The sequence below is a fragment of the Bubalus bubalis genome, chromosome 14 (genome assembly GCF_019923935.1).
Source record: "Bubalus bubalis isolate 160015118507 breed Murrah chromosome 14, NDDB_SH_1, whole genome shotgun sequence".
NCBI lineage: Eukaryota > Metazoa > Chordata > Mammalia > Artiodactyla > Bovidae > Bubalus > Bubalus bubalis.
The window spans coordinates 39,782,966-39,790,588 of NC_059170.1; positions in this window are offsets into that span (position 1 = coordinate 39,782,966).

Here is a 7,623-nt window from a genome sequence, read left to right on the forward strand (position 1 = left end):
TCCATTGTCCTCCTGGCTTCTGATGTCTGGGAGGCATGAGACCACTCGATTTTAGTTTCTCTTCCATTGTGAAGCCATGGGGAAGTATGAATTGGTTTTGATTTCTGTGCCTCTGTAGGAAACTCATTTTTTATTTCTGTAAGGTATTATAATTTTTTCTTCATCCTTAGGATTTTCAGATTTCACAAAACATGGCTTTACTCAGATTGTCACATTCATTCATGGGGTACAGGGTGCAGCTTCAATAAGGCAGTTTTGAGTTCTTCTATTGTAGCAATTTTTCCTCTATGATTTTCTTAATATATTTGTCTCTACCATTTCACACACACACACAAACAGATATAAGTAGGACTGTGAACATAATTGTTTGATACTCTTGTTTTAGGCTTCCCTGGTGGCTCAGCAGTAAAGAATCCACCTGCAATGCAGGAAACACAGGTTCAATCCCTAGGTCAGGAAGATCCCCTGGAGAAGGAAAAGGCAACCCACTTCAGTATTCTTGCCTGGGAAACCCCATGGATAGAGGAGCCTGGTGGGTTACAGTCCGTAGGATCTCACAGAGTCAGGACTTATTGACTAAACCACCACCACCACCATTCTTATTTTATTATATAAAACATATACATGCATGTATATATATATACATATAAACTATTTTTCTTCTCTTAATTTTTACACTATTTCAGAGAAATTTTCCCACCTTGCCCATCTCACCCTCGATTTGGAGCATCAACCTTTCTTCCTTATTCTAAGTAAAGTTCCCAGGGCATCTTCCATGTGTCATGATTCCCCCTCTCTCTGGCGAAGGCAATCTTTCCTCTCCATCTCCTGGGAGTATTTTACTCCCAGATATCATCAGGCTGCCCTGGATTTTTCCTTCACATTTTCCAACTTGGTTTCCAATCCTGAACGCTGATATCTGGCACCTTTAACTAATGAGGCTGCAGTGTTTCCTGCTTTTTGTAGTTTTTCTTTTGTTGTTTTAGCCAAGGAGATTGATTGATGGAGTCGTTGACCTGAGAAGTCACAACTTAAAGTTCTTCTAATTTCATTTTCGGAGTTTCGTCTCTCCCTTTGTTTCTCTTTGATTTTGGGTGCTTTCCAACATCTTCAAATATATTTTAATTGAATAATTTAGTAATTGTTCATATGATCACTTCACTCTTCACTTGTAAGCAGAAGCCTGATGTAGTCTAAACAAATAGACAATGCCGATTTTTGTTTAATTTTCTCATAGTCTTCTTTAAATAAATTACATGAAAAATAAAGTTGAAAATGCTACAGTGATTTGTGCCTCAGCATTTTTGAAAGGATGAAGGTTAAAAAGGGAAAATGAGTCCTTATTGAATTCAATTTCACCTCGAGTCATTTGCCAGAAAATAAATTAAGGCTAAATTAAGTAGCATTTAAAGGGTAAATTGTTATTGAACATGAGTGACAGGATTGAATAGGTTAAAAAATAAAATTGATCTTTTCCCATCAAGATTGAAACAGCTCTCATATTTTTTATTTTGTGTCATGTTAGCAGGAAAATGATTGGCAGTCCATTGTGCACTTAATCCATTGATATGAGGGATTGTCAGATGCAGAAGTCAATGTTCTATGTTTACGGAGATAATCAGGTTAGGAAACCTTTCCCAGAATGGATTTTGCCCACATTATTCATTGCACTACCCAAGAGTCCCCATGGAAATGCCACATATGCTTCATTCTCTTTTATAGCCAGTTTTCCATTTGGTAGCTACAAACTATTACAAATTAGTATTTACTTGTATTTTGAGGATTTATAGAGAATATATAATCTCCCAATAAAAGAAAATTAGTCACTTTTATGATTTTAGTCTGTGTGTTTAGTCCTCATATTTGAATTACAGACACCATTTTAAGGCTGATCATTGTAATTTTTTCTTAATCATAATGAAGAAAAATAGGCTTATTTTCTATACTTAAAAATAAAACCAGTTTATTATGTGTATTTTCTTCTAGACTAATCAGAAACATAATCACCCAAACTGCTATGACTGATTAGAATTTCTTTCCTTACAAAACGTTTCAAAATAATGGCCATTTAATTTTAATTTTATGTTACTAAGAAAATATCATAGCTTTTTCTAAAAGCTATTTCAACTTGTCTGTGCTGACAACAAACCTACCATTTTTGATTCCAGTATCTCACTCTATGTGGCTGCCACAACACTCCTAACTAGAGTCCTAGATTCATGTAATTTGAAGCTTTATGTTCATTTGCTATCATCTGCAGATTCTTCTGTGGCAGTTGTTTCATCATCTAGTCAGCTCATTTACATTGAGACATCCCTGGGTTGTTTTTAATTTCTTTATTTCCCAGTTTTACTTTTGTTTTTAGTGTTATTTTTGTTTCAGATGTGTTTTTAATTTCTAGGTCCAATGTAATTTATTAAAGATGTCTACTTTATTAACACACTCATTTTTTTTTTACTTCTCTTTGGAATCACTTCTATTTTTCTCTATTATTTTTAGAATCATGAGATTTTAAGTTTCAAGGCCATCTGACTCTTGCTCTCACCTGGCCATGTTAGAGGAAAGAATATGGTCGGATGAGGGTTCATCTTTCATGTAAAGATATGGTAGCAGTAGCTACAGGTATTTGTCATCAGTATCAGTGGTGTCTTATTGTTTAGTCACTGAGTTGTGTCTGACTCTTTGTGAGCCCCTGGAGTGTAGCCTGCCAGGTTCCTCTGTCCATGAGATTTCCCAGGCAAAAATACTGGAATGGATTGCCATTTCCTCCTCCAGGGGATCTTCCTGACTCAGGGATTGAACCCAGGTCTCCTGCATTGGCAGGTGGATACTTTACCACTGAGTCAGCAGAGAAGACCCGCTCCCCCCTAAAAAAAGATACCATGAACTTATTTTTAAAATAGAAACAGATTCACAGACTTAGAAAACAAGCTTATGTTTACCCAAGGGAAGAGGTGGGTAGGAAGGATAAATTAGGAGTTTGGGATTAACATATTCACACTAGCTATATGTAAAATAGGTAACTAATAAGGACCTACTATATAGCACTGGGAACTCAACACTCTGTAATAACCTATATGTGAAAAAAAATTGAAAAATAATAAATATATGTGTATGTATAACTGAATCACCTAGCTTGTACACTTGAAACTAACACAGCATTGTAAGTGAACTATATACTCCAATATAAAATAATTTTTCTTTTAAAAATTAAACACAAAAATATGTTTAAAAAAATAGGTCTCTGTGGTTGGAATCCAAATCTTGTATTGCATTTGTATTGTCCATAGCTCCATGCTTGTAATCCAAGACAAGTCTCAGAAGAAGCCGGACCTTTATTTCTTGGGTTGTTTGAACCCCAAATTTGGACAAATTATGTGTGTGTATTGGACATTTTGTTAGTTAATTTTCCCCCCATATAAGTGATTAGGAAGCCGGGCTCCATCCTCAGTTTTGGGGGTGGTGTCTGAGGCTTAGCAAACCAGCTAAGGCTTAGCAACTTCATGAGACCTGGCAAGTTGGTTCCCAGCCCCAGGCTAACACCAGACAAAGCACAGCAACCCTTGACACAACCTACTGGTTCAGGAGCAGGACTTGCTTTGGCCTAAAATGTCTGAACCAAAGACTTATTCTGTGGTGAGGAGAAACCTGTCCACCTTTTTTGTTTATCTGATTTCCTATTATTGACATACTTAGAGAGTCCAGTTTACTAACTGTTCTACATTCTGGAGTTGTCTCATAAACAGTCAAGTTTAATGTATTCAGGGTGAGAATACTCTATATGTGATCAGTGATTTCTGCAGAGCTAGGGAGTCTCTGAGACAACCCTCACTTCTGACGCAAGCTGCGAGTTCAGGATTCTCATGACCACTGTCAGATTTTATAATTTGTTGGAACCCATAGAACTCACAGTGAAAGCTGTAGTGCCCACGATCATGGTTTATTACAGGAGAGAGGTTACAATCAGCCCAGGGAGAGAGGCGTGGGGCAGGGTCCCGGAAACCTCCATGCAGAGCACCTCCAATGCCTCTCCCAGTGGCAGTGATGATCTACTACTATATTCTTTTCAACTGAATATGTGAAGCCATGTAGATATAAAGCCATGGTCTCCAAACCACATTCTTTGGGGGGAAATAAAAACATGGCTTATTTCACAGTAAATTTCTCTTCTTTGAGTTGACTAAGTTCTGTTCTTTGAATTATAATAAACTTTACACAAAATACTTTAAAGAGCCAAATAAATACCATATATACTAAGATTCAAATAGCCTATATCGTTAATAATATAAATGCATGATAAAAAATATGTACATACCCACAATACCCTTGTCAAGTATTTGCCCGTTAAGAAAATGGTGATGTATACTGTTCCTACATAGTCGTATGTTATTTTAGGTCATGTTACTGCTTCTCTTTCTTTTCTAGCAGCCCCAATCTGATCTATATTTCTCTTAATGAAATAGAGGAATAATATCATTTACTGACAGTGGGAATTCTAACCGTACTTTAAAATAAAAACAATTTTAAATGAAAGCAATGTTTTTCTCTGGCTGGATAGAAGAAGTTGAGTGAAAGGTTAAATTAAAGACATTTTTTCCACTTCTTGGAAAAATACATCCCCATGAGGACTAACTTGCACAAGGGAAAAAAATGGAAATAAATGTAGAACTAAAAGAGATAATCAGATTAAGCCACTCTCTCACATTTTCTCTAACTGTGTGACCTTGTGAGGTTTTGATACAAATTCTAGCTGCCTCTGCTCAAGCTAATCAAACTGACAGACAAAACCTCTTCTGTTATATCTTTAAATCATGTGTACTTGCTTTGATATGGCCTCTCTTAATTATCATTAACTTTCTTTACATCCCAAGTAAGAAACTCAAATTTCATAACAAACACATAAAGGAGACAAATTCCATTCCGAGGCAACTAGAACCATCAAGAGAGATACACTAATAAGTATGTTGTTGATGACAAGTCTGCTAAGGCTTTTCAACCAAACCGGCTCTTCTACCACAGACACCTTTGTTTACACAGTGTCTTAATTTATTACTTCAATTTATTTGCTGGCCTATTTTATTTGCAGGCTTAGTCTAATTTTAACACTGTCAAGAATAATTCAAAGAGTATCGAGTAAGTCTGCTTAGGAAAGAGAACCTACGTTAATCTTTTCTGACATTAATAGAATTAGACCTTATTAATTCTGACATGATTTATTTCATATTGTGTAAATACTAAGTGCAAGCATCATGTTCTCATTGAAACAAGTGTTTTACATGCTTCATATACCGCAATTTAAAACATGAATTGAAAGTGAGCCTTGAAAACAATTTGAAATTACGTAAATCTGTCAAACTTAGAAAGATTATTACTGCCAAGCAAGAACTACTAAATGCTGACAAATGGTGCTCAGGGAGGTATCTGGAGAGAACACAGAGGTTTGTCCCTCCTTTAAAGAAACAGAACAAATGCTTATAATGCTTGCCAGGCTAGCTCATGTGATTCAAGCATATATTCCTTGTAGGTGAAGAAAATTCTTCTCTATAAACCTATGTGTGTTTAATATACACTTAATTTTCCTCTTTATTATCAGGAGATCTGAAACAGATAAATGCATGTTTGGGTTTTGTTTTATTGTTTTCCTATCGGGGAGGATAGTTTAGGATATAATTGTGTGGCTGGATACAAATAGGGGGTTGCTTCTGCTGCTGCTGCTGCTGCTAAGTTGCTTCAGTCGTGTCCGACTCTTGTGTGACCCTATAGATGCAGCCCACCAGGCTCTCCCGTCCCTGGGATTCTCCAGGCAAGAACACTGGAGTGGGTTGCCATTTCCTTCTCCAATGCAGGAAAGTGAAAGAAGGGATAAAAAATAAGTTATGAGAGAGAAGGATAGAATGTTTACCTACCTTATGCTTCCCTGGAGGCTCAGTGGTAAAGAATCCACCTGCCAATGCATGAAACACAGGTTCTATCCCTGATCTGGGAAGATCCCACATCCCCTGGAGCAACTAAGCCTGGGAGCCATAACTACTGAAGCCTGTGTGCCTAGAGCCCACGCTCTGCAACAAGAGAAGCCACCACAATGAGAAGCCCATGCACCACAATTAGAGAAAAGTCCACACAGCAATGAAGACCCAAAACAGGTGAAAATGGTGGTGGTTTAGTCACTAAGCCATGTCTGACTCTTGTGACACCATGGGCTGTAACCTGCCAGGCTCCTCTGTCCATACTGGAGTGGGTTGCCATTTCCTTCTCCAGGAGATCTTCCTGATCAGAAATCAAACCCAGGTCTCCTGCATTGCAGGTAGATTCTTTACTGACTGAGCTCAGGTAAAAATAAAAATAAATAAATTAAAATTATTTAAAAGCTGAAGAAATACAAAATATCTTTTCTAAAAAAAAGAAAGAAAATCCACTTACCTTACTGACTTACCTCGGTTTACAGGAGATTCCTTGTCAGGTGTCCAGAAACAATTTTTGTTAATAAAGAGAAGCTCTACTTGAGATTCTTTGTCTACATCTCTGACTGCTTAGGCAAATTCTTAAAAGTTATGACTGAGAACATGATAGGAAGTGTCATTTCTACTCTACTTGTTACTAAACAGCAAAGGCTTATTTTTTACTTTTCTTTCCCTTGACTTGAGCTGAGGTCATCAGCTGGTTAGCCTGACAATTTAGGCCAAAAGGCTGACAGTCCTTTGGAGAATCTTTAAAGCATGAAAATGTTAAAATTACATCTTTCGAGGACGTGATACATCACCATCTAAGAAGCAGATGTGTGGAAATCGTTTGAACTACTTTATAAGCACACTAAGATAAAAAGGAAATATTAATGTTCGCTTCCTTCAAATAGAAGTGACGATCTATGTTGTGAAGAATTTTTAAAAAACTAAAAAAGGATGCTTGGTCTTTGTTCTTTCAAAATGAGAGCAGAGATAGCATTTCTCTTAAACCTCAATTATTTATTTACCAGAAACATGGGGAGAATTATTAGACAAAGATTTCATATTTCTGGAAGGGTTTATTTTGTAGCTGTCAATTGGGTGTGAATTAGACAGCTTAATTTAGTACATGAGAAACTAAAAGAAGAGGGATTTACTGTGTTGTGCTGTGCTTAGTTGCTCAGTCGTGTTCGACTCTTTGCAACCCCATGGACTATAGCCCGTCTGGCTCCTCTGTTCATGGGGATTCTCCAGGCAAGAACACTGGAGTGGGTTGCCATGCCCTCCTCCAGGGGATCTTCCCAACCTAGCAATCGAACCCCAGTTTCCTGCATTGCAAGCAGATTCTTTACCAGCTAAGCTACCAGGAAAATTCAGGGTTTTGCTGCATTTGTTCATTTTACATAATATTCATTGTTGATGTGAATTAACATACATTATCTAATGTCTAAAAGAGTATATAATGTTGCTGTTGTTGTTTAGTCCTGTAAGTCGTGTCAAACTCGACTCTCTTGTGACCCCATGGACTGTAGCCCTTCAGGCTCCTCTGTCAAGGGATTCTCCAGGCAAGAATACTGGAGTGGGTTGCCATTTCCTTCTCCAGGTCATTTTCCAGACCCAGGAATCAAACCCAGGTCTTCTGCTTGACAGGCAGATTCTTTACCACTGAGCCACCTGGGAA